This window comes from Aethalodelphis obliquidens, unplaced genomic scaffold (assembly GCF_003676395.1).
Source record: "Aethalodelphis obliquidens isolate GAN/ISIS:26980383/991018 unplaced genomic scaffold, ASM367639v1 scaffold1, whole genome shotgun sequence".
In the NCBI taxonomy this organism is placed as follows: Eukaryota; Metazoa; Chordata; class Mammalia; order Artiodactyla; family Delphinidae; genus Aethalodelphis; species Aethalodelphis obliquidens.
The window spans coordinates 94,244,859-94,269,007 of NW_020837945.1; the positions used below are offsets into that span (position 1 = coordinate 94,244,859).

Sequence of the window (24,149 nt, forward strand, 5' to 3'; positions counted from 1 at the left end):
TTAACGTTTTGAGAAACCGCAAAACTGTTTTCCACAGCAGCTGCACCTTTTTACATTCCCAACAATACACTAGTGTTCCAATTCAATATACTCTTAAGTATTCTCTGATTCACTAATTCGGAATAATGTTTACCTTTATTACCCTAAATTAAATTTTTTTTCCTGATACAAGAAAAACCACAACAGAAAAATCAGGAACAGTAATATCTGAAGACATTTAGTATTTTCCTCTTAAATGACTTAATAGAAAATATAAAATGTGTTTAAAAATAACACTTTAAAATATAAGAGAAAAAGGAGAATACCCTAAAAATATATTAATGATCCTACACTTAGAACTTGTACCATAAAAACTTGTCAATCTGAACCCTAAAAAGTCATATACTTGAAAATCTCATGTCTGAGTAAGTGGATGCAAATACTTGAGATATTTTAAAGGAAATTTACCTTTCTTATGGGTCAGTTCACACAGTACCTGGAACAAGAAGGTCTTGCTTTAGTAAACCAGAAGACGAGGCTGTGTAATGAGCTTACCTAAATACCACTGGCAGTAGTTTCCACAACTTTGCCCAAACTCACGGAGGAGGAGATGGGCAGCTAAAAGCAATAACGATGTCCTTAAACCTTTAACACCTGCTCTTACCAATCTGCCATCAAGTGCTTACAGGAGACAGCAAGTAGCAAAACAAATGGCAACAGAAAACCGCCAAAACAAATCAACAGGCATATTTGGGAGTCTATTGGTGGGGGTGGGGTGAGATGGGGAGGTGGATATTTGTTTATTGTTGTGATGTATTTTGCATACAAAAATATAGTTCTAACTTTTGCTGGTAAACTGTTCCTAGTTCATGTGATAGCACTGAATAAATTGACATGTATTTCATGGCGGTCCTGCACCTCTATGAAAAAGCGCACTAGGAGAACTAGCTTCAACCCATACTGCAGTTTTACACTGCTTTTAAGTAAATTGATTTTTCCAAGGTGCTTAAAGTGTTTTGTCCTCCTAATTAGGTAAATATTCCCTCTATGATCTAAATATTCCCTCTATGATCTATTTAAACTTCTGTTACGGTAAAACCTTTTCATATAGAGTAGGAAGCCAAACTTTATCCTAGACTTGCCTGGATAATTGCAAATTCCTAATTAGTTACATCCAGAACAATGGAGTTATTTTTAACAGAGACCCTCTTCCACCAGCTGTGGAGAATCTGACTGAGATCCTTAAGAATAAATTAAATCATGTTATTTCCTGGGATTTTAGAATCTACCATTATTTCTCAAACATACTATATTTGCTCATGTATGAAGACAATTATCTGGATAATTATTTCAACAGAAAGCTTTTCATAATTGAACACTATGAGTTTGTATTATATCAACTTAGTTTAAGCAAATTTTTCTAACTGGTTGCCATTATAAAAACCTTCATCTTCCAGAGTCAAAACAAGGAAGTATCGGAAGCCTAAAATTCTAACATAAATTTAGTTTTAAACATAGCCTATAGGTGCTCCAATTTTAACATTTCTCAAGTTTCAGAAAGGAGCAAAGGACTGAAGTTATCACCATCCTGCTCTAGGAGTCTGGTGGTAGACACAGCTCTCTATACTACATTCCAAAAATATGAGCAAAATACCCCTATAAGTAAACAGAAAAATGTCTTGCATTTGCCAAAAAGTCAGGACAGCATAAGAATATTCCATTAAGAACCCAGTTTAGAACTCAGTAAGTGCCTCCTGAGTCAATAAACAAGTGAATGAAATAAAATTACATTTTAAAATCAAACATAATCATTTAACACACGGGACATTTTAAAGATACCTACTAGAATCTCAAATAATACTAGCTTTTGCTGAATACCGTCTCACTAAAATCTCCTCCCTCCAGTTACTTAAAAACTGACAAGCAGTTGTAATATTATAGAAACAAAAGATATTAGGAGCCAGTGACTGAACCGACAGGGAGTATTGCCAAAGACATCTCATCAGCCAATGAAATTACAATCCAGGTGTTTCAGAATGCTAAACTTGCATATCTCAACTAGGGACAAAAAGAGATTCAAGGACTGATCCATTTTTAAACTGAGAAACCTCCCCACCTGTAATAGTTGATCATTATAGTCTATCTTACCTGATTTATACCTGGTGGTTTAAAAACCTCCCAACCCCCAATTCCAACCCCACATACCTCTGGTCTCCAAGGACTCATCCTTGACACTAAACCTGCACCGTAAACAATTCCCCTCTGGGTAAGCTTGTGACTAGAGATCAGCCTCTCATTGGCTGTACCTTGCAAAGAGTTCAAGTACCAACCTCAAGTCATCCTCCCAAGTGAGCCTATATTTGGCTTCCACAGAAACCTGCCTCTGTCTAGCCACAGTGATTGAAGCATTCTCTGCCGTTTAAAAAACACATTAATACTGTACCATACTGTGTATTTTAAGGTTAAAAAAAAAAAAGTGTGGGCTTATGAATATTTTCCTATATTCAAAGGCATTCAATGTCAACTAAAGAATAAAGCTTCTCCTCAACCACCTAAGTGCATTCCCAACAGCTGTTAAGGATGAGAATTAAGGTTTGCTTGAAAATGTCTTAACACAAAAAACTCTCATTGAATGGATTAACCTTGTTAAAGTGAAGAAAAGGCAATTGTGATTTCTAAAGTGAAAACAGAGGTAGGATGCAAAGATTCCCCTACACAGAAAATGATTCTTTTCCCCCATTCTCAGCTATAATTATTGAAAGCTCAAATAACAGGCTTACTAAGATAATATACAGGAACTAAAGCCTATGCCTCTATCATTGCTTTGGAAGTTCCTCTAATAAGAGATTGCACTTTGTCCCCTCCACCTCAAGAATGACCCTGAATCAAGCAGACTGCCTTGTCCACTTCAGCAATGCTAACGAGCTACGGACCACATGTAAGGAAAGACAACTTTTGAGAGGTCACAGATCAACTATTACATTAAGAGTAGGGAGAAAATGAAACTGCTATCTAAAGATTGAAACTTTATTTACTCGTCACAAAGGAAAAAATAAACCACTGTTCAAAGTGGCCAAACACAATTTGGAGGTCTCTGAAAACACACAAAGTAATACTGTAAGAACAGCTCAGTTTTTAAACTTTGGAATATAATGAACTATGGAGTTTGTATAAGGCTTTGCTAAACACTTTTCAATACACTGACTCATTAACCCCTTGTGACAATCACCTGATAAATGGTACAGGTGAGATGTTTTCGCCTTATACTAAAATGAGGAAACCCAGACTGAGAGGTTCAGTAGTCTAACAGGGACACACAGCCAAGAAGTAAACTAAGTCCTTGACAGATAAGATATTCTGATTTCAAACCCATACTCAGATGTGGCCTGCACCAGAGGGTATAAGATTTCTAATCTTTGCCAATCATTTCGATATCTTTATCTTTTAAATTACGTCTCATTTGTACTAAGCACCTTGATGTCCTAAAAATGGAACCATACATCCTGAGTTAAATCATGTTTCCAATATTTGTCACACTCACAAGAACACTATAATCCAATAACATGGTTCTTATGTTGGTTCCTTGAAAATAACTATGATCCCAATAGTCAGGAATGGGTATGAAAGGGTTTTTCAGCTATCTGATTGTCTAACTGATGCCTCACCTTTAGTTGAATTTATAATTTTCAGAGCTGGAGGCCATGCAATTCACATAACAGTAAAATAATATAGAACAATTTAAAGCTGATTTACTTGTGTAGGTCTTTCAGGATCATATAATGCTCTAGGGTCAGGATTATGAGCTGCAATTATCCCTGAGCAGTACAGTGACTATGAAAGATACAGCAGATTCAGATATATTTATAATGAATCTGGAAGTTACTGCTCTTAAAATCCTAATAAAAAGAGATTATTTTATCATCTGTCTTTTCCTGAAAGCAGTATGCATAAAAAAAAAAAGCCAGAAAGAAAAAGGTATTGGGTTACTGGATATTTATGGATGAAATCCACATAAATCAATGCTTACTTTAACATGAGTTGGAATTTTCACTATTTCATATAAAAGCAAAAAGTTGTTGAAATTCCTTCTACCAAATAAATTCTAAAATGTAACAGATTTAAATTAAATCCACTAATTAGAAAACTATTTGACCATATGCCACCTAAAGAATCTTTCTTGCTGTTTGTTTCAATCTTAAACATATTCTTCCCAATTCACAGACAGATCTAGTGCTTTATATTTGAATTTCATTCTCTGGTAGTAAAGCAATGATTTTAATTCTTCAGATTAATTGTGCAGCTAGTTAAGGAAAAGTGAGTGATAGTTTGGCTATATTATTTACCTGAATGAAGACATTTGAAAAGAATCACCGAATTAACAGGTAACCATGGATATCAGGGGTAATTTTTTTTCAACTCCCCAGTGATTTTTCATGCTGCTCCCTACTTATACTTTTATTACATTGAAATAACCAAGAAGCTCTAACTACCTTCTCAGCAATTCCTATAGGCAGTTATTTCAATCAAACAGAAAATGTCACAAAGTTTTTTTCTATCAGTTTTTACCATGACATTCAAGTATTTTTAAAAAAACATTTTTTGCTTGTTTTTGAGCTATAGGTAATCCAGTATTTAAATTCCACTTAAGAGTTGAATATAATCTTCCTCTGGTGGTATGGAAAGAAGAAAACTGAATTACAAGATCTTAAAAGCAATAAATAAGCAATAAACGTGAATAGATTTGAGAGTCAGAAAGTTCTACGTTGCAATCCCCAATATGGTACCTAACCACTAGCCACAAGTAGCAGTTTAAGATAATTAAAAGTAAATACAATTTAAAATACAGTTCCTCCATCGAACTAGCCACATTTTAAATGGTACAACAGCTACACGTGCCTGGTGGCTGCCATACTGGACAGCAGATATAAAACCATTTGCATTACAGAAGAAAATTCTATGTAATCTTACACAAGTTACTAAATTTCTGTGAACCTCAATGCCTTGTCTATAAAATGTCCTTAACATCACCTAAATTGAAAGATTAGAATTGTAATGAGATAATATATAAAAAACACAATACACAGTACTTAGTACACATTAGATAGCTAAAAAAGAGTAGCTATTAATACAATTCTGTATTGGATTTTAATCTCTGATTGCCAATACCAAACAAGTCACTTCCCCTCCCTGGGCCTCATTTTCCTAAAACTGAAAAGCTGGGAAGTTCTTCAGGTTTTCAGTTCTAAGGACGTTATCAAATTTTACCACATAAAATGAAGTGTTAAGCAAAAGGGGCACAAACTCCTACCGAGTAAACTACTACTCAGGCTCCTACGGCCAGCTTCCTAACGGATCCCAAGCATTCCTCTAGAAACCCTGGAAGACTGGCTCTCCAATACAGCCAGCCCATGGTCTGATGTGAGCTATTTATAAGGTCTGTCTTAAAAGGTTACTGGAATATCTTTCTGATATTGTACATACTGTAATTAGAAGCTACAACCTCCTATTCCATGATAGTATCTTGCAGTTTTAAGATCTCTTTTAAAATGAACGCTATCTTCACGTAGAATTTTTTTCTCTTACAAGCATTTAAGCCAAAACACTTTAAAAGCACATACGAGTCTAAGTACCATTTTTTAGAGACTTTTTCTTTCTACCAGCTATGCCTCATTCTTAGCCAGCTTGTGGGTGACCCTCTAGCGTCTAAACAAAGTGAGAATTACACCCTTATAGGGGGGAGTCCCCTTGCAGGACCAGAAGCATGCCCAAAGACTTTACCCTCGTTAACAGCTGCTCCCCGGGAGCCAAGAAATTTACTGAACGCTGGTTCCACAGAGGCCGCTTCCAATCAGGGAGAACCACGGGGCCCCATGCAAGGCACAAAACCAGGGCCACGGGCTGCTCTTGGCTGTGGCTGCGGGTCTCTTCCCCCGGGCGTTGTCCAGGGCCCCAGAGTCACAGCGTTAACTTGAGAGTGAAGAGCAACTCAGGCAGTAGAAATGAGAACAGAGCGGTGCATTTTTGCCCGAGGCCAGAAGCCTCCAAAAAAAAAAAAAAAAAAAAGTGTTATTCCAGAGCAGATTCCTTTTCTTCCGGGTCTGTCTGCTCCCTCTCACTCTCTGCCTACAACCACCGTGCCTCCCCTTTTCCAATGCCCCACCTCTCTCCACATTAAAAAAAAAAAAAAAAAAAAAAGGTGGCGTATTCCCTCTTCCTTAGCTTTCCCCACCAGGGCCTGGAAACTGGAGGAAATTCAAATCAAATAACTGCACATTAAAAAATAAACATACAAGCAATCAGGGGGTGCCCACCGAACAAACGACCTCGCCTGTCCCAAAATATGATTAACCCTGGATGGAAGATGGGGAGGAAGACTAGAAACCAACAGGGATGGAGAGAGAAACGTGTGGATCTGGGGCCCCAGCGTTGGCCCGTCGCGGCCAAATTCCAAATTTTGTTTCAAGAACACGCTGGACTGATGAGAATATAAAATATAAAAAGTTTTAACTTTTAAGTAAGTCCGCAAACGGCACTGTCTGGATAAAATGCCATCGCTTCCCTTCGTCAGGGATAGAAGGGTGGGAATTGAGGTTCGAAAAGCTCCAACTCCAACCGCGCACTCCTGGAAGCCTCCCGGCCAACGGCGCCTCCGGGCGGCCCAACCCAGTCTCCAGAGACACCGGGCCCGGGTGCTCGGGCTCCCACGGGGCGCCGGGACCGGGCCTTTGGGAAAGTTCGCGGGCACAGCCCGAGGCCCCACTTTCCGCCCAGAGTGACAGGCCCTTCCCACGCCGGCCGGCCCCCGCCCCACCGCGGGCACCAGACGGTCCGCGCGGCCCCTCCCGGTCGCCTCTGGGCACGGATTCCGCCCGCCGGCCCCACCCCGGCCCGGGCGCCCCTCGGGGTGACCGACTGACCGGAGCTACGCTGGCCCACACACCCGGTCGCCCGCTCCTTCCCGCCGCGCCCCACTCCCCCGCCCGAGCTTCCAGCCGCCTGCTCGCCGAGTCCGGCCGCAGCCGCCGGTTACCGCCCCCAGCCCGGGGGGAGCCCGGGGGGCAGGACGGGGAGGGAGGACGTGGCGCGCACGGAGGTGGCCAGCGGCGAGGCGGGGAGTGTCCCTGAGAGGCCTGGCCTGGGCTGGGGGCCGGCGCGGGCTCGGGACCCTCCCCGCGAGCATCCCCGGGTCGGAGGTCCCGGCCCGCCCCGCCTGCCGCGGAGAGGCGGCCCCAACTTCCAGCCCCACTTCGCACACCCGCCCTCCTCCCCTCCACCATATGGAAATCTACAGCCTCAGAAAGTGACACGTCGAAGATTCCTCGGCCCCTCCGCCCGCCCTCCCCCTCCCGGGCAGCGTTCCTGCAGCGGAGATTCCGGGAGGGGGAGCGGATTCCTCGGACAAAATCTGCTGGGAAGGCCTGGGAGGGCGACGGGGAGAGGGCGGGGGGGGGGGAGGGAGAACCCGGGAACCACTGCCCAGATTTTTTTTTCCATCAAGAATCTACCCGTTTCTTTCCCTCCTCCAAGCCCTGGCCAGCTGGGGGGACGAGCGGGGGCCCGGAGCCCAGTAAGACGCGGCCCCAAAGCGTTGGCCGACCCCCGCTCCCGGGCCCCGTGTTCCCGGGGTGCCCAGAAGAGCGCGGAGCGCCCCAGCACTCTGGAGCCAAGTTTTCCTCGGGAAGCCCGCTGCGCCCGGAGCGCTCCGGGACAGAAACGCACTTTGGCGGACTCGGCGTCCGGTCGGGGCTTTCCAGCGCGCCGTGACCCGGCGGATGAGACTCGGGGTCCGGGTTCCCCGCATTCTCCCGCTCCTGCATGCCTTACCTTCCCTCGGGCTGAAACGCGGGGCTCCGGGCGCGCCACACACCGGGTCTCCCACGCCTTCCCAGCAGCCAGCCCCGAGAATCCCTGCCGCCCCTTCGCAGCTCCCGCCGCTGCTGCAGCCGCCGCTCTCCTTGTCCTCCGGCCACCGCCGCCGCTCAAATAACTACCAGGAGGGTTAGATGGGGGATTCCGCCATGTCAATGATGTCGGGACCACATGGGAATTTGGGGCCCGCCCCCTGCCGTAATCTGCCGAGTATAGCCGCCTCCACAAGCTCAGATTCGCAGGCGCTGTGGGATCCTCCTTGCCCCTCCCCCCGCCTCCAGACCTGCATAACTATCCGGAAACTCTTTTTGGTTCAGCCGGACTAAAGAAGTCTTAGGCTTAGAGGAACTAGCAACTCCTGAAAGGCTAGGGCTGCATATTCTGCAAACGATCGCCAACACCAATATAAATGCAGGGTTTGCTGAGTAATAATCAGAGCTAAAACTATGACATTATTTTTCATTTACACATATATTAACTTTTTTTAAAATCCCCACAACAACCTTATGAGCTATTTTGTCACCTTTCTCTATTTCCCACAGCAGTTTGTTCATATGGTTAACGTAGCGTGAACAGATTTTATTACACCGAAGTTAAAATGTCTATTTCCCCCTACAGTACCCAATATGAGCTCACAAGAGCAGAGAGTGTTCCTTACTCATATCTGTATTTCCGTATCAAACATAGCATAATGCATAGGCCACAGTAGGACTCATTAGATAATTGCTGAGTTATATTAATCAAGTCAAATGTAATGTATCCTGTTGTACAGACTCAAAATGGTTAGCCAACTGTATCCCATCCCACCCCTCAAATTATCCAGGGAGACAAGAAAGTAGAAATTATCCCAGAGAGGCCACTTCTCTTTTTAGCTTCCCAGGTATTCTAAATAATTACATTAGCTTCAATTATTAGGCTACAAAGCAGTACTAGGTAGCAACCAGAGGCAATGTATTACTTTCATTGACCTAAAAAATACATAACAACCATTTGTCAGATAAAGTTACTGTACATAGTACTGTATTTTTCTCTCTTTTTTTTTGCGGTACGCGGGCCTCTCACTGTTGTGGCCTCTCCCGTTGCGGAGCACAGGCTCCGGACACGCAGACTCAGCGGCCATGGCTCACGGGCCCAGCCGCTCCGCGGCATGTGGGATCTTCCCGGACAGGGGCACGAACCCATGTCCCCTGCATCGGCAGGCGGACTCTCAACCACTGCGCCACCAGGGAAGCCCCGTAGTACTGTATTAAAGCCCGAAAAACATAAAAGAATACTAAGAAATAGCTCCTTTTGTTGTAGAATTTGCAATTCTTTTTTGGAGATGGGGGAATAATGGTGAATCCAGGCAAATGGGGCCCTCCCTCCTAACTGGCTTCTTTCCACAAATGTTCCCAAAGAGTCTCTGGAAGCCATCTTTCTAGAACATGGTTCCAATCCTAGGCCATAGTTCTGTATTGGAAGGGAAAAAAGATAAAGCAGAGGTTCCCAGCTCCTGCCTCAGCTTCTCTAGCTTGCCCCTGAGCTATGGCCTCCAACCCAGCTGAACTCTCATGACTTCCAAGCACCTCTCTCCCTCTGCACATCCTTTCACTCTGTCTGGAGCATACTTCTTCCTCTACCCTATCTAAGGATCATTTCCTCATCTTTGATCACCCCCTCCCTTCCCATAGCCTTGCAGCTCTTTTCCCCACAATCTCATAATGCTTTTCAGTGCTTCTCACATTGCTCTGAAGTTACTGTATATCTCTTCCACTTGGCTGGTCTTGTTCATTTTTGTATCCCCAGCATTAACCTAGCATTGTACTTTGAATATAATACCCTCCTTATAAATGTTTGTTGAATAAATTAATTTTAAAGTATGTTTTAAGAATCTGAATGACTAGATAAATGGGCAAACTTCAGAGGGTGGAAGTTTGAATTCAAGTGTAGTAAGACAGGCTTGGCAAAGGAGGTAAAAGTAGGCAAGAGAAATTCAGAAGACAGAATTATTTCTTCCAGTTTCTTCCACTAGGCTGAATTTGTTCCAATTAAGAAGAATCGGGGCTTCCCTGGTGGCGCAGTGGTTGAGTGTCCGCCTGCCAATGCAGGGGACACACGGGATGGTGCCCGGTCCGGGAAGATCCCACATGCCGCGGAGCGGCTGGGCCCGTGAGCCATGGCCGCTGAGCCTGCGCATCCGGAGCCTGTGTTCCGCAACAGGAGAGGCCACAACAGTGAGAGGCCCGCGTACCGCAAAAAAAAAAGAAGAATCAGGACTTCCCTGGTGGTCCAGTGGTTAAGACTTCGCCTTCCAATGTAGGGGATGCAGGTCCGATGCCTGGTCAGGGAGCTAAGATCCCACATGCCTCGAGGCCAAAAAACAAAAACATAAAACAGAAGCAATATTGTAACAAATTCAATAAAGACTTAAAAAAAATGGTCCACATTAAAAAAAAAATTTATAAAAAGAGAATCAATGATACAAAATGCCTTAAAATTTTAAATGTATTTTCATTTATATAATCTCAGCGTTTCATTTGTCTTCTTATCCTAACACCTAACATCAGTTTTGGACAGAATAGAAACCCAATTAAGTGTTTGCAAAATGAGAGGAAGTATGGTGTAGTGGAAGAAGCACGGAAATTATAATCAGACAAAAACCAGTGACATTGGACAAGTTTTTAAAGTTCTCTGAGCCTGGCTCATTTATTTATTAAGTGGTGATATTACCTTCCTGCTAAGGTTGTTGTGAGGAATAAAAACCTCAAGCACCTGATAATAAATAAAGGCTGGTTCCTCCTTGAATGAATGAATGAATGAATGAAGATGCCTTTACTAGAGAGAAACTTTTGAGAAGGCTCCCAACTACGTGTTGAGAGATTTAAATTTCATAATTGAGAAATCACTGTAGGATTATAAAGGCATGAAGTGACTGAAGTGGGTTTCAAAGTTGATTCTCCTAGCAGCAGGATCTAAAACAAGGTTCATGTCAGAGAGGCATGCCCTGAACCCATGAGGGAGATGATGAAGTCTTAGCCCAGAGCGGTAGTTCTGCAAATAGGAAGGAGGGCTTCAACTTAAGGCAATGAGTAATATTGTCTTGCGTTGACAACACCCAAGTCATCTGCCACCCTAGGTCCTAAGTTATAGAACCACAGTCATAACTTTGCTCCAAAAGCAACTTAGGACTTGCTCTAGTACAGCAATTAACATCCAAATGAGATGCCTAGAAGTTAAGACCTATAACAAAATATACAGACTTGCAAACCCTTCCATCGCCCATGCAACGTAAGCTGAGTTGTGTTAAAATTTTTAAATAAATAAAAGGTTCAAAGTTATACTTCCTGACTTTAGATAACTTACTTTATAACAAAAGAAATGCAAATCTAACATATTTGAAACTAGCATTGAAAAGGTCTCAAACCATTAAACCTGTAATACTTCTCAGCCTAAGATTTGTAAATCCAAACCTCTTTCTCAAAGATCACTATAGCTAGTAATACCCAATATCTAGAAGACCCAGCCAGGTTCTCAGTCTCCATATCCTACCTCTGCCTGCAGCTGGGGTTGCTAGATTCTCACAGGCAGGCTCAGTCTTGCCTCTAATCTTGAAACACAATCTTGACCTTAGAGGACATTAACTCTTTGCATCTACTTCTTGTTCTAATGTACTGAGCCAGATCTGATACCAGCTTCAATACGAATATTGATGAAAAACCAATTAATCCTGTTTTGAAGAGTGTTAGAATTCACTAGAGTGTGAACTAGAGTAAGGATTAGCCAGCTCAGTCAACAATAAAATCTAAGAGCAACATTGCAACTGCACTTTTCTCCAGAACAGTTCAACCAGTCAAGCTACAGTTTCACCTTCCTTACTATTGTTCAATGCAAGACAAGGGCAAATTGTAACTATATATATATATATATATATATATATATATATATATATATATATAAGTCATTTCCAAAAGAGTGTCCCACAGTTATCAGAACTATTCAGGTAGAAGCTGAATAAGCTGTCAGGGCTCATAAAATCACAGGGCTGATAGAGAGCTAAAGTTTTTCGGCCTGCTCTCTCCCAAAGCAGAATCTTTGCCCCACGTCAATGACAGCTAAGCACCCAGCCTCAGCCTGAGCACCGCCAGGAAAAGGGAAAATGCTTCTTTCCAAGACAGCCTTTTATCAACAACTCTAGACCCAAACCAAGTCTTCTGAAAACCGCCTCCTTGCAACTTTCCCCCACGGGTCCTGTTTCTGCCCTCTGGAGGCAGATAAAGTAACAACAGTCACCGTCCACATGACTTCCCTTCCAGCAAATTGACGTTACCAGTCATACCTGTTCTCTTTTCCTGGATAAACATCTCTGACTTGCTGACCTCTTCATCTCATCACATGGCTTCCAGATCTCTCTTCATCCTTTTCTTCCACCACCTCTAGGTACCTACGTGTTCAACAGCTCTGAAAGCTGGGTATTCAGATTCTGTCCATAATATTTCAGGCATGATCAACACACAGCCAGAGTGGTACACTTTGCTGCTTTAATTTGGACAAAATGCTTGTATTGTTACAGTTTAATATTGTGTTAATTTTCTTAGCACGCTCTTCATCCTGTTAACTCATGCTTTCTTCTTCCATGAAAAGTTGTCAAGCTGGGCATACATCAGGAAAACAACTGATTTTATTTTAATTGGTTTTAATTACTGTTAAATAGTTGAATATTTCATTTTATAAAATTTCATTTTTAAGTTTCATTCTTACATTCCAGCCTACCTAGTACTTTCTGGACAACCTTTCCCAGCTTTGTGACATTGATAAGTATGACAAGCATGATTTTCATGTTGCCATCCAAGTCACTAATAAACCACAAAAAAAGACAAGGCCAAGAACTACTAGTAATTTTTCTCCAACTGAAGGTAAATTTGAGGTAAAGTCATTTAAAAAGCTCTGAATTTGTCCATCCCACTGACTTACTCTGAACCCCACACAAAAGTGGAGCAAGTTGGGTTTGACTTTCTTCATAGTCATTTTTATTATTCTTGCCCACTCTCATACCTGATTTATTCCTATGATCATTTTTTCTTCCTAAGATGTCAAGACTTTTGTATGATACTTGAGTCTCTTCACACCAGGTATGCTAAATATTATCTTCCTCAAACAAATTCAGAATTTTCCCTGGATAGAAATACATGTAGATATATCTGTCCTTCACAGAGAAATGAAGCTAAGAAATATCTTTAGCTCAGGCTACATGCCTCAGATACAAACCATTTTAGTCAAGGAGAGATTCTGAGATTTGACCAGAAAGCACTGAGTTGGAAAAAAGTAAACTTATTGAAGAGCCAGCTGGGCCCATTCTGTTTGTGAAGAGTTGGATATCATACTTGAAATTGTTTCTCGTCTTTTGTGTAGTTACCACAGTATTTCTTTTAGTTCTTGGAAGCATACTCACTGGTATTTCACATGTAATCTGTGTGTCTCAGAACTCAGTGTAACTCAGGGAGTTAAATTACATATACATTAATACCCTTGCTCTGACTCTGACAGCCACCATTATTGCAGGACATCTCACTACCCTTGTACTCTTTCTGGTTCTTTCTAGAAGTCTCCTGTGAGTTTACAAGCATGCTTTTTCAGAGTGCTTCAGTAACTTATCAACCCAGCCAGAGCAGCTAATGTGGCACCTCCCATTGTCCTGAGCCTCCTACTGTTGGTAAAACCATGGAAAGCCCACCCTGGTTACCCTATAAGGCCAGCACCTCCCTCGGACAGACTCACTTCTCTCTGTCTCTGGACAAACTCTGTGAGATATAATTAACATACAGCACTGTATAAGTTTAAGGTATACAGCATAATTATTTGACCTACATACATCATGAAGTGATTATCAGGATAAGTTTGGTGACCATATATCACCTCATATAAATACAAAATTAAAGAAATAGAAAACAAAATTTTTTTCTTGTGATGAGAACTCAGGATTTACTCTCTTAACAACTTTCATGTACAATATTTCATATACAACAGGGTTAATTATATTTATCATGTTGTACATTACATCCCTAGTATTTATCTTACAGCTGCAAGTTTGCCCCTTTTGACTGCCTCCATCCAGTTCCCCCTCCCCCCATCCACCACTCCTGCCTCTGGTTACCATGAATCTGATCTCTTTTTCTATGAGTTAGTTGGTTAGTTTGCTTTGAAAATGTAATTGACCTACAATACTATGTTAGTTCTCGTTATACAACATAGTAATTCAATATTTCTATACTGTTTCTAACTGATCACCAGGATAAGTCTAGTTACTATATGTCACCACGAAAAGATATTACTTAGTTATTGACTATATTCCCCACACTGTACATTTCATACCTGTGACTCATTTATTTCCCAACTGGAAGTTTGTACATTGTAATCTCCCTCACCTATTTCTTTGCTCCCCCTACACCCTTCCCCTCTGGCAAACTCCTGTTGGTTTTCTGTATCTATAACTCTGTTTATGTTTTGTTATGTTCGTTCATTTGAGGTTTTTTTAGATTTCACATATAAGTAAAATCATACAGTATCTATCTTTCACTGTTTGACTAATTTCACTTAGCATAATGCCTTCAAGTTCCATCCATGTCAAAAATGGCAGAATTTCCTTCCTTCTCATGACAATAATATTCCATTGTATGTATATATATATATACATCACATCTTCTTTATCTGTTCATCTATAGACAGACAATTAGGTTGTTTCCATATATTGGTTGTTGTGAATAATGCTGCAATGAATGTGGGAGCACAAATATCTCTTTGAGATTCTGATTTCATTTTTTTAGGCTATATACCCAAAAGTGGGATTGCTAGATCATACGGTAGTCTACCTTTAATTTTTTGAGGAACCTCCACATGTGTTTCATAGTGGCTGCACCAATTTACCTTCCCACCAACAGTGCATGAGGATTCCCTTCTCTCCACATACTCGCCAACACTTGTTTTCTGTTGCTTTCTGACAATAGCCATTCTAACAGGTGTGAGACAATAGCTTGTTATGGTTTTGATTTGCATTTCCCTGATGATTAATGATGTTGAGCACCTTTTCATGTATCTGTTGGCCATCTGTATGTCTTCTCTGGAAAAATGTCTATTAAGTTCCTTTGTCTACTTTTTAATTAATTGGTGTTTTTGCTGTTGAGTTGTATGAGTTCCTTACATATTATGACTATTAACTCCTTAACAGATATATGGTTTGCAAGTATTTTCTTCCATTCCATAGGTTGATTTTTCATTTTGTTGATTGTTTCTTCTGTTGTACAGAAGGTTTTTAGTTTGATGTTGTGCAGCTTTTTGTTTCTTTTGTTGCTTTAGCTTTTGATGTCATATCCAAAAAATTATTGCCAAGACCAATGTCAAGGAGTTTTCCCCCACGTTTTCTTCTAGGAGTTTTATGGTTTCAGGTCTTATGTTTCTCTTTTGTCCTTTTAGAGTTAATTTTTGAGAGTGGTGTAAGATAGGAGTCCAATTTTATTTTCCTGCCTGTGATTATCTAGTTTTCCTAACACCATTTGTTGAAGACACTATCCTTTCCCCATTGAGTATTCTTGGCTACCTTGTCAAATATTAGTTAAACATATAAGTAAGCGTTTACTTCTGGGCTCTCAATCCTGTTCCCTTGGTCTATGTATCTACACTTATGCCAGTACCATACTCTTTGATTACTATAGTTTGAAATTAGGAATTGTGATGGTTTCACCTTTGTTCTTCTTTCTCAGGATTGCTTTGGCTATTTAGGGTCTTTTGTGGTTCCAGACAAATTTTAAGATTGCTTTTCCTATTTCTATGAAAAACGTCACTGGAATTTTGATAGGGATTTTATTGAATCTGTAGATTGCTTTGGGTAATACGGACATTTTAACAATATTAATTCTTCCCATCCATGAACAGGGGCTATCGTTCCATTTAATTGTTTCTTCTCCAATTTTTTTAAACCAAGTCTTATAGTTTTCAGTGCACAGATCTTTCACCTCTTTCATTAAATTTATTCTTTGGTATTTTATTGTTTTTGTTGCTATTGTGAATGGGATTGTTTTCTTTATTTCTTTTTCAGATGTTTTGTTGTTATTGTATAGAAACACAGTGGATTTCTGTATGTTGATTTTGTATCCTGCAACTTTATTGAATTTGTTCATTAGTTCTAACAGAGTTTTGGTGGTCTTTAGGACTTTCTCTATATGAGATCATGTCATCTGCTAACAGAGACAATTTTCTTCTTCCTTTCTAATTTGGATGTCTTTTATTTCTTTTTCTTGTCTAATTGTTCTGGCTAGGACTGCCTGCACTATGTTGAATAGGAGTGGTGAGAGTGTGCATCTTTGTTTTGTTCCTGACCTTAGAGAAAAAGCTTTCAACCTTTCACCATGTATGATGTTAGCTGTGGGCTCGTCATACATGGTCTTTACTATGTTGAGATACGTTCCTTCTATACCCAATTTGTTGAGAGATTTTATCATGAAAGATGTTGAATTTTGTCAAGTGCTTTTTCTGTATCTATTCATATGTTCTTATGATTTTTATCTTTCATTGTATGAATGTGGTATATCACACTCATTGATTTACATATGTTGAACCATCCTTGCATTCCAGGGATAAATCCCACTTGATCATGGTGTATGATGTTTTTAATGTGCTCTTGAATTCAGTTTTCTAATTTTTTTTTCTTTTTTTTTTTTTTTTTGCGGTATGCGGGCCTCTCACTGTTGTGGCGTCTCCCGTTGCAGAGCACAGGCTCCGGACGCGCAGGCTCAGCGGCCATGGCCCATGGGCCCAGCCACTCCACGGCATGTGGGATCCTCCCGGACCAGGGCACGAACCCGTGTTCCCTGCATCGGCAGGCGGACTCCCAACCACTGTGCCACCAGGGAAGCCCCAGTTTTCTAATATTTTGTTGAGAATTTTTGTGTCTATATTCATCAGGGATATTGGCCTATAGTTTTCTTTTCTTATAGTGTCTTTACTTGGCTTTCATATCAGGGTAATTCTGGCCTCTCAAAATGAGTTCGGGAATGTTCCCTCCTCTTTAGTTTTTTTGTAGAGTTTGAGAAGGACTGACATTAATTCTTCCTTAAATGTTTCATAGAATTCACTAGGGAAAACATATGACCCTGGGCTTTTTTTTTGTTGTTGATCTTGGAAGATTTTGGTGACTGATTCAATTACTTTACTCTTTATTTCAGATTTTCTATTTCATCATGATTCAATCTTAGTAAGTTGTATGTTTCTAGGAATTTATTCATTTCTTCTCTGTTATCTAATTTGTTAGTATATAACAGTTCGTAGTAGCTATTTCTGTAGTATCAGTTGTAATGTCTCCTTCATTTCCGATTTTATTTATTTGAGTCTTCTCTCTCTCTTTTTTTTTTCTTTTAGTTTAGCTAAAGCTTTGTTACTTTTGTTTATTTTTTCCAAAAGACCAGCTCTTAGTTTTCTTGATCTTTTCTATTGTTTTTCTGGTCTCTAGTCCATTTATTTCCGCTCTGATCTTTATTTCCTTCCTTCTGCTAACATTGGGCTTCGTTCATTCTTCTTTTTGTAAGATCTGGTTCACTTCTATGATTTCTCATCCTGGTTTATGGACACTGTGCAAGAAGGAGGACCAGGCCACTACAAGTGAGAGATGATGGTGGCCCAAACTACAGTGGTGGCAGTAAAGATGACAAAACCCCACTAATTTGTTATTGGAGGTGAGGGAAAGTTTGGAGTAAAGAAAAAAAGCTTTATCAATTTTTGCTTTCTTTTCCTCTGTGCCCTTAGAACACAGACACAAATTCTTAAAAGTCACCAGAAGGAAGAATCCAAGTCACAGCCATGGCGTGCTTATAGTCTCTACTCCCCTCTCAGTCTCCTCTACAGACTGAGGCAGTGTTATCAAACTGACTCTTGGCACAGATCCCTTCACTGAGCATAAGATCTTTCCCAGAGTCCCCGAGGACCTGCACACCAACACACCAGAGGGGTTCAGACCCAAGCCCAACCTTAGACCCATGTCTATATGCCAAACAACTCTCCCTGGAATGAACAACTTAGTTGCCCTAGGAGTTACCACTTATGACCCACCTTCAGTTGAAGGTAGTATTAAGTAAAAGCTGGTGTTGTTAACCTTATCTATGAGGAAGAGCACTGGTGAGCAGTCCAGGTTCCTGACTATTGCTTTGACATGCTGTGTAATATCAGGAAAATAATTTTACCTATTTGGATTTCAGGCTTCTTAGCCGACATATCTATAGAATAAGATGACATCTAAAGTCATTTTACCTCTAACTTTCTGTGATTCTATGGATGAATCAGATAAATTAACTAGTATAGTATATTTTTGATAGACCAAACACATTCTCACTTTGTCCAAATCACAATATTTGTATCTAGACTGCTCTGCTAGCTTGTTAATCATATCAATAGGGTTAACCTGATATATTTTGTTTGAATGAGTTTATGTGGCTCCTGGTGATTTATGCTCATTTCCTCTCACTGCCCAACTGCAAACTATTCAATAGTTTAGAGCTGTAGAGGGGATTGCTGCACTATTTAGTAAGTTAGACTTGGAGACCTCTCTAAATTTCATGACATTATGAAAATAAGGAAGGTTTTTCAATGGAAATGTTATCATACACCTTATATCAGAATTACACATGGCACCGACAGGGTTAGCCCTATGAGGAGATAGCCATGTATTAGGGATATTACAAATCAAAGGCAGTTAATTTGATCTCCTTTTGATTTGTAACATCCCTATTCAGTCTAACTATGAATCAGGCCCCCTTGAGTTATCAGTCATAGGATCACGACATGAAAGTTTAAATGAGAGACAGGTCAAAATAACATTATTATTGGAACATTATACTCAATATAATAAAAAGGTATTAGTTTATGAATGAATTACACTGATACCTATAAAGTAAAGAGAGCTGATCTTTAATGGACAAATTGATGTTCTGCCTATAATAGAGATTCGATAAATAATTAAATGATTAATTAAAATCCCTAACAGCTTTCTCTTATTCCAGCAGTTTGGCTCAAGCAAAAATCTATCTTTCTTGATGAAGGAATAGGCTTTCTTTATTTGACAATGAGAATAAGGTAATTTATTGAGATTTCTTTTTGCCCTGGCTGCTCAGAAAGTCAGAGGTAAATTTTGTTCCAGATTATAGCAATTATCCTTAGCCTAGGATTTCTAGTAAGACCATTCTTCCTCCCTTTTCATTGCATAACTCATATTCATTTTTTCCTTATTTTAGTGGACCTATTTTATCTCTGTTTTATTATATGCTGTTCTAGCCTTATGGGAGGTAGGTATAAAATTTAGGACTATTTTGGTTTCAAGTGACATGAAACCAATTCAAACTAAATTGAGGGAAAAAATATCAGGGTTAGAGTGAAACAGCTTATGCTAAACCTGGTTTAAAATTCCTAAACTGTAATAACATTTATACACGTGAAACTAACTATAATCATTTTTTAAATTCCATAGTTTTTATGTGATGGATCAAAGAATACATTGTTTATGCTTATTAGGATTATTCTTTCACTTACTGTTCATACATTAACTAACAACGTTTACTGTTCAGCTTTATATTAATTATTCTAAGTAAGGTAATATAAATTTAAACAACCCTCTCCTTAAGGAATTTGTAATCTAAATGAGATTGTCACACATTGAGAAATAAATGTACAGTTTGATCATGAACTGTATTTTAAAAAAAATTTTTAGGGCTTCCCTGGTGGCGCAATGGTTGAGAGTCCGCCTGCCGATGCAGGGGACACGGGTTCATGCCCCAGTCCGGGAAGATCCCACATGCCGCGGAGCAGCTGGGCCCGTGAGCCATGGCCACTGAGCCTGCGCGTCCGGAGCCTGTGCTCCACAATGGGAGAGGCCACAACAGTGAGAGGCCCGTGTACCGCAAAAAAAAAAAAAAAATTTTTTTAATTTACAATGTTGTGTTAGTTTCAGGTGTACAGCAAAGTGAATCAGTTATACATAAGCATATATCCACTCTCTGTTAGATTCTTTTCCAACATAGGCCATAACAGAGTATTTTTTTTAGTCTGTTTTTTTTTTTAATACTTATTTATTTACTTATTTTATTTTTGGCTGTGTTGGGTCTTCATTGCTGCGCACGGGCTTTCTCTAGTTGCGGTGAGCAGGGGCTACCCTTCGTTGCAGTGCGCGGGATTCTTCTTGTGGTGGCTTCTCTTTTTGTGGAGCACGGGCTTTGGGCGCGTGGGCTTCAGTAGTTGTGGTATGCGGGCTCAGCAGTTGTGGCTCACGGGCTCTAGAGTGCAGGCTCAGTAGTTGTGGCACACTGGCTTAGTTGCTCCGCAGCATGTGGGATCTTCCCAGACCAGGGCTCGAACCCGTGTCCCCTGCATTGGCAGGTAGATTCTTAACAACTGCACCACCAGGGAAGTCCCCATAACAGAGTATTGAGCAGAGTTCTCTGTGCTATACAGCAGGTTATTATTAGTTATCTATCTTATATATAGTCAGTCCCAATCTCCCAATTTATCCCTCCCCCCCATCCCCTGGTAACCATAAGTTTGTTTTCTACATCCGTGACTCTACTTCTGTTTTTTAAATAAGTTCATTTGTACTGTTTTGTTTTAGATTCCACATATAAGCAATATCATATGATACTTGTCTTGATCATGAACTGTATTCGATCAAACAGAACCAATAGGAGATATACACACACACACACACACACATATATTGATATATATATATTGAGAAAGAGAGAGAAATTGATTTTAAAAAAATGGCTCATGTTATTATGCAGGTACAGACTGGAGATCCAGGGAAGAGTTGATGTTGCAGCTTGAGTCTGAGCAGTCTGAAGGCTGACTCTCCCTTCCTTGGGGGATGTCACCTTTTTGGTCTTAAGGCCTTCAACTGATTGGATGAGGCCCACTCACATTATGAAGAGTAATCTGTTTTGCTCAAAGTCTACTGATTTAAATGTGAACTCATCTAAAAAATACCTTCACAACAACATCTAGACTATTGTTTGACCAAATATCTGGGTTTCATGGAATAGCCAAGCTGACAAATAAAATTAATCATCACATGTACTTTAAAGTAAAACTAGACTAACAGTATAATTGATATCTTATTTATGGGTCTGAGTTTACCCCAAAATGTCTAGCACTGCCTCAAAAATAATAGATGCTCAGTAAATATTTGTTGAATTACCAAATTGGAAATTATATTAACTCTATGAGATTTTATCCTACCTTACTGTCTTTATTTTAAAATATATATGGTATTTGAAATCAGAGTTTGCACATTTAGAAAAGTAAATAAAAATTTAGAAAACCAAATATTTCTGAAGGTAGCACAATTTAGATACGTTTCATTTTATGGCATGATTCATAAAATGAGTATAATGTCCACCCGAAGATCATGATTTTTATTAGTACAAGGCAGCATTCTAGGGCTTCATGCAAACAAAAAGCCATTGTATGTATTTGTCAGTATTTTAAGTATTGTTATCTTTAATTTTAAACAAGGCTGGCACTGTTGATGATCAATGACGCTGAATACATGTGAAAACACCAAGATGTGAACAGTTGTCTCCTCCACATAAAGACTGCAAATAGAATGGCAGCTATGTGGAAATCTGGTGCCTTTAAATCTTTCTCAATTCGCATTCTACCCAAGGCCCTAGCTTTAAGAAAGTCATCTTGACGGTGATTACTCAGTCAATAATTGTTGTACTTGCCTCTCAGCACATCAGAGGTAATGCACATTGTCAGTAGGAGCACTCCAGTAATTACTATTATAAGCAATAATAACCGCTCATATTTCTAGTTATTTATGGCTTATTATGTGCTTTCATTTACATTACCTTTTTATGCAACTGTTATCTTCATCGTCATCATTGCCTCCATTTTATAGATGAGGAAGCTAATTTGAATTCAGGCAAGAATGATAATCAAAATATTTAACATTGGGTATGACTTGGAAACCAACAGATCAGAACGAACATCAGCCTTCACACCATGTAGGTATGTCCTGGATGAATATCAACCTGCATCTAGGTATTATCACTCTAAATGGTACTATCTATGCTATATTCCACAGGCTTCTCTTTTTCCTCTAAGGCAGTAATCCAACGGCACGGAAGCTCTTTACAAGTCCCTCTGGAGCTTACAGGACAGGAGCTCCAACTCAGACCAACCTCAGAGTTCTGGTGAAGAAAGTTTGTCTCGAGATCTTTTCCTTAACAAACCTATCCTTCTACATTAACTTTGGCTCCACAGTGCCAAAGCAATCAAGTGGGTGCTGAAAGTCCGTTATTCTGTTGTTTGCTCTTCTGTTACCCCAACAGTATTACTGTTTCCTTATTTTTACTAGAATTATTGCGTTGACACATTATTTTGACCTCTAACAGACATAATTGCAATGGGGAAGTTGAGAAAAATGGGTAAAGTATTATCATGACAACTAGTTGCTGACTGAACAACAGTCAAACCACAGGAATATTTTCAAGTTAACATTATTAATGAAGGCTCTCCTCCTTCTGCACACTTCCCAGGCATTTACCAGCTTCCACTACCCAACAACGATGGATCCATTGTAGCCCTAACCTAAGTCTGTCTGCTCTAAAGCCCATTTCTTCGGGATCTCTTAAGTGACCAACCCTCATTAATTCACACATTCAGTCATTTCACTCAAACACCACTTCTTTAGAACTCAACAATGTGCCAGGTTCAGAAGTGTTATAAAATCAAATAAGACATAATTCTCATCCTCTAAGAGTCTGGTGGGAAAGATAGCAAAGTAAATTAAGGATCACATGCAGTGGGACACATGTTAGGCCAGAGGTTAGAGTTTATGCTCTGAGCAAAAAGACGATATGGCTAGGCATGCCCTAAAGAGCAATCTTTCTTCCATGAAGATCTATAACATACGCCTTCGAAGCCTTGACCCAAGGGAGAGAGATTTTCAGGATAGTAGAAATCAAGAGCATAGAGGGTCTTGCCTGCCCCTCAAATTATCCCGTCTACCTAGTGTTTGACTCCTCCCTGTATAGCAGTAATTGCAATGAGCACTTTCCACTTTTTTCCCTCTTACCGTTAAAATTCACAAAGAGATAAATGACATGTGTGGTGACCATGAAGAATAAGCCTCTCAGATATCCTGCTGTGAGAAGCAGAGTGGACTGACAACTCCTGCTGCCACGCCCCTGGATCCACCACCGCATTCTATGAGGCCACATTTCCTTCAGACTGATCCAGTGAGTGACTGAATATGGCAGGCGTAGGAAGGCAGGCTTATTCCTTCAGGACGTGGGGCCCTATAATGGATGGCTTTGGCTCAAAGACTCCTCACTGGGCTGGCCAAAACTTTGTTAGAATTGAGGTCTAGTCTGAGTCTCCTCTTACCCAGTCCTTCTTCCTTCCTCCCCTCCTTTCACAGGTATCAGAACTGCACTGAGCTCTGAGGCTTTCCTTACCTACCTGTTTTTTCCCCCTTTATTCTTCACAGGAATCTCCCCCAATAAAGCTCTTGCATGTCTAATCCTGTGTTCACATCTGCCTCTCAGAGGACCCAAATTAACACAACATGGAAAATTAAGAACTTCATTAGCTACTGTCACTGGAATTTTTGAAAATAAACTAGCTGCCCTCCCAGGTATTTTGGTTTTACTGTAAGAAAACAAGAATCAAGCCAATTGAACGCGTTATTTTGAAGAGGATAGCAACTATATTTCATTTCTTGCTAATGCTTGTGTTGGATATTTCCCTCCAAATCGACTCTCTCCTGCTCTGTGCCTCCGAAGGCCAACCTCATTCACTGGGCTCACAGTAACGGGCTTTCTTGCCCTCTAGTTTCTGGTTGAGTTTCACCATAAGAAGTACAAATGGATATGGGAGGACAGGAAGATTGTGTGGCTGTGTATTCATTTTCCAGGCTCCCTCTATGTCAAGGCTGGCATTAACTGTGTTTTTCTATCAAAGGCAACTACTCCAGTCAGGATGCCTGAAGTGGTAACAGATTCTCAAGTATTTCATCATACCCCGCTGCCTTTCCTTAACCTTGCCCACATTTTGTAAATATTCCTTTCATTAAACCCTCTTCTGTTTCCTACCTGTTTTCTGCTAGAACTCTAGGTGATATCTAATAATTCCCTGGTCTTTCGTGGGGTATAGAGCAGGTATGACTATTTTTACAAGTCTTTTCCTCTGTTTATTTACTAGATTACATTTTCTGTTGGTATGCTGTCTCATCTTTGCTTGCTAGGTTTATATCTATTCTTAGAAAGTAGAATGCCAATGGTGATAAC

At 40.4% G+C, this 24,149-nt stretch overlaps 1 protein-coding gene across 7 annotated transcripts in view; it reads right to left on the minus strand.

The window, feature by feature from the left end:
• FNDC3B (fibronectin type III domain containing 3B) overlaps positions 1-8,014 on the minus strand; it is a 357,900-nt gene extending 349,886 nt beyond the window's left edge. For 5 of the 7 annotated variants that reach the window (XM_027111777.1, XM_027111778.1, XM_027111774.1 and 2 more), the window contains exon 1: positions 7,804-8,014. The gene's annotated coding sequence lies outside the window, so the exon portion shown is untranslated. Of the gene's footprint in view, positions 1-5,757; positions 6,079-6,896; positions 6,996-7,803 lie in introns of those variants that run through there. The other 2 variants (XM_027111765.1, XM_027111761.1) reach the window with 2 other exon arrangements.
• Positions 8,015-24,149: the final 16,135 nt, after the last annotated feature.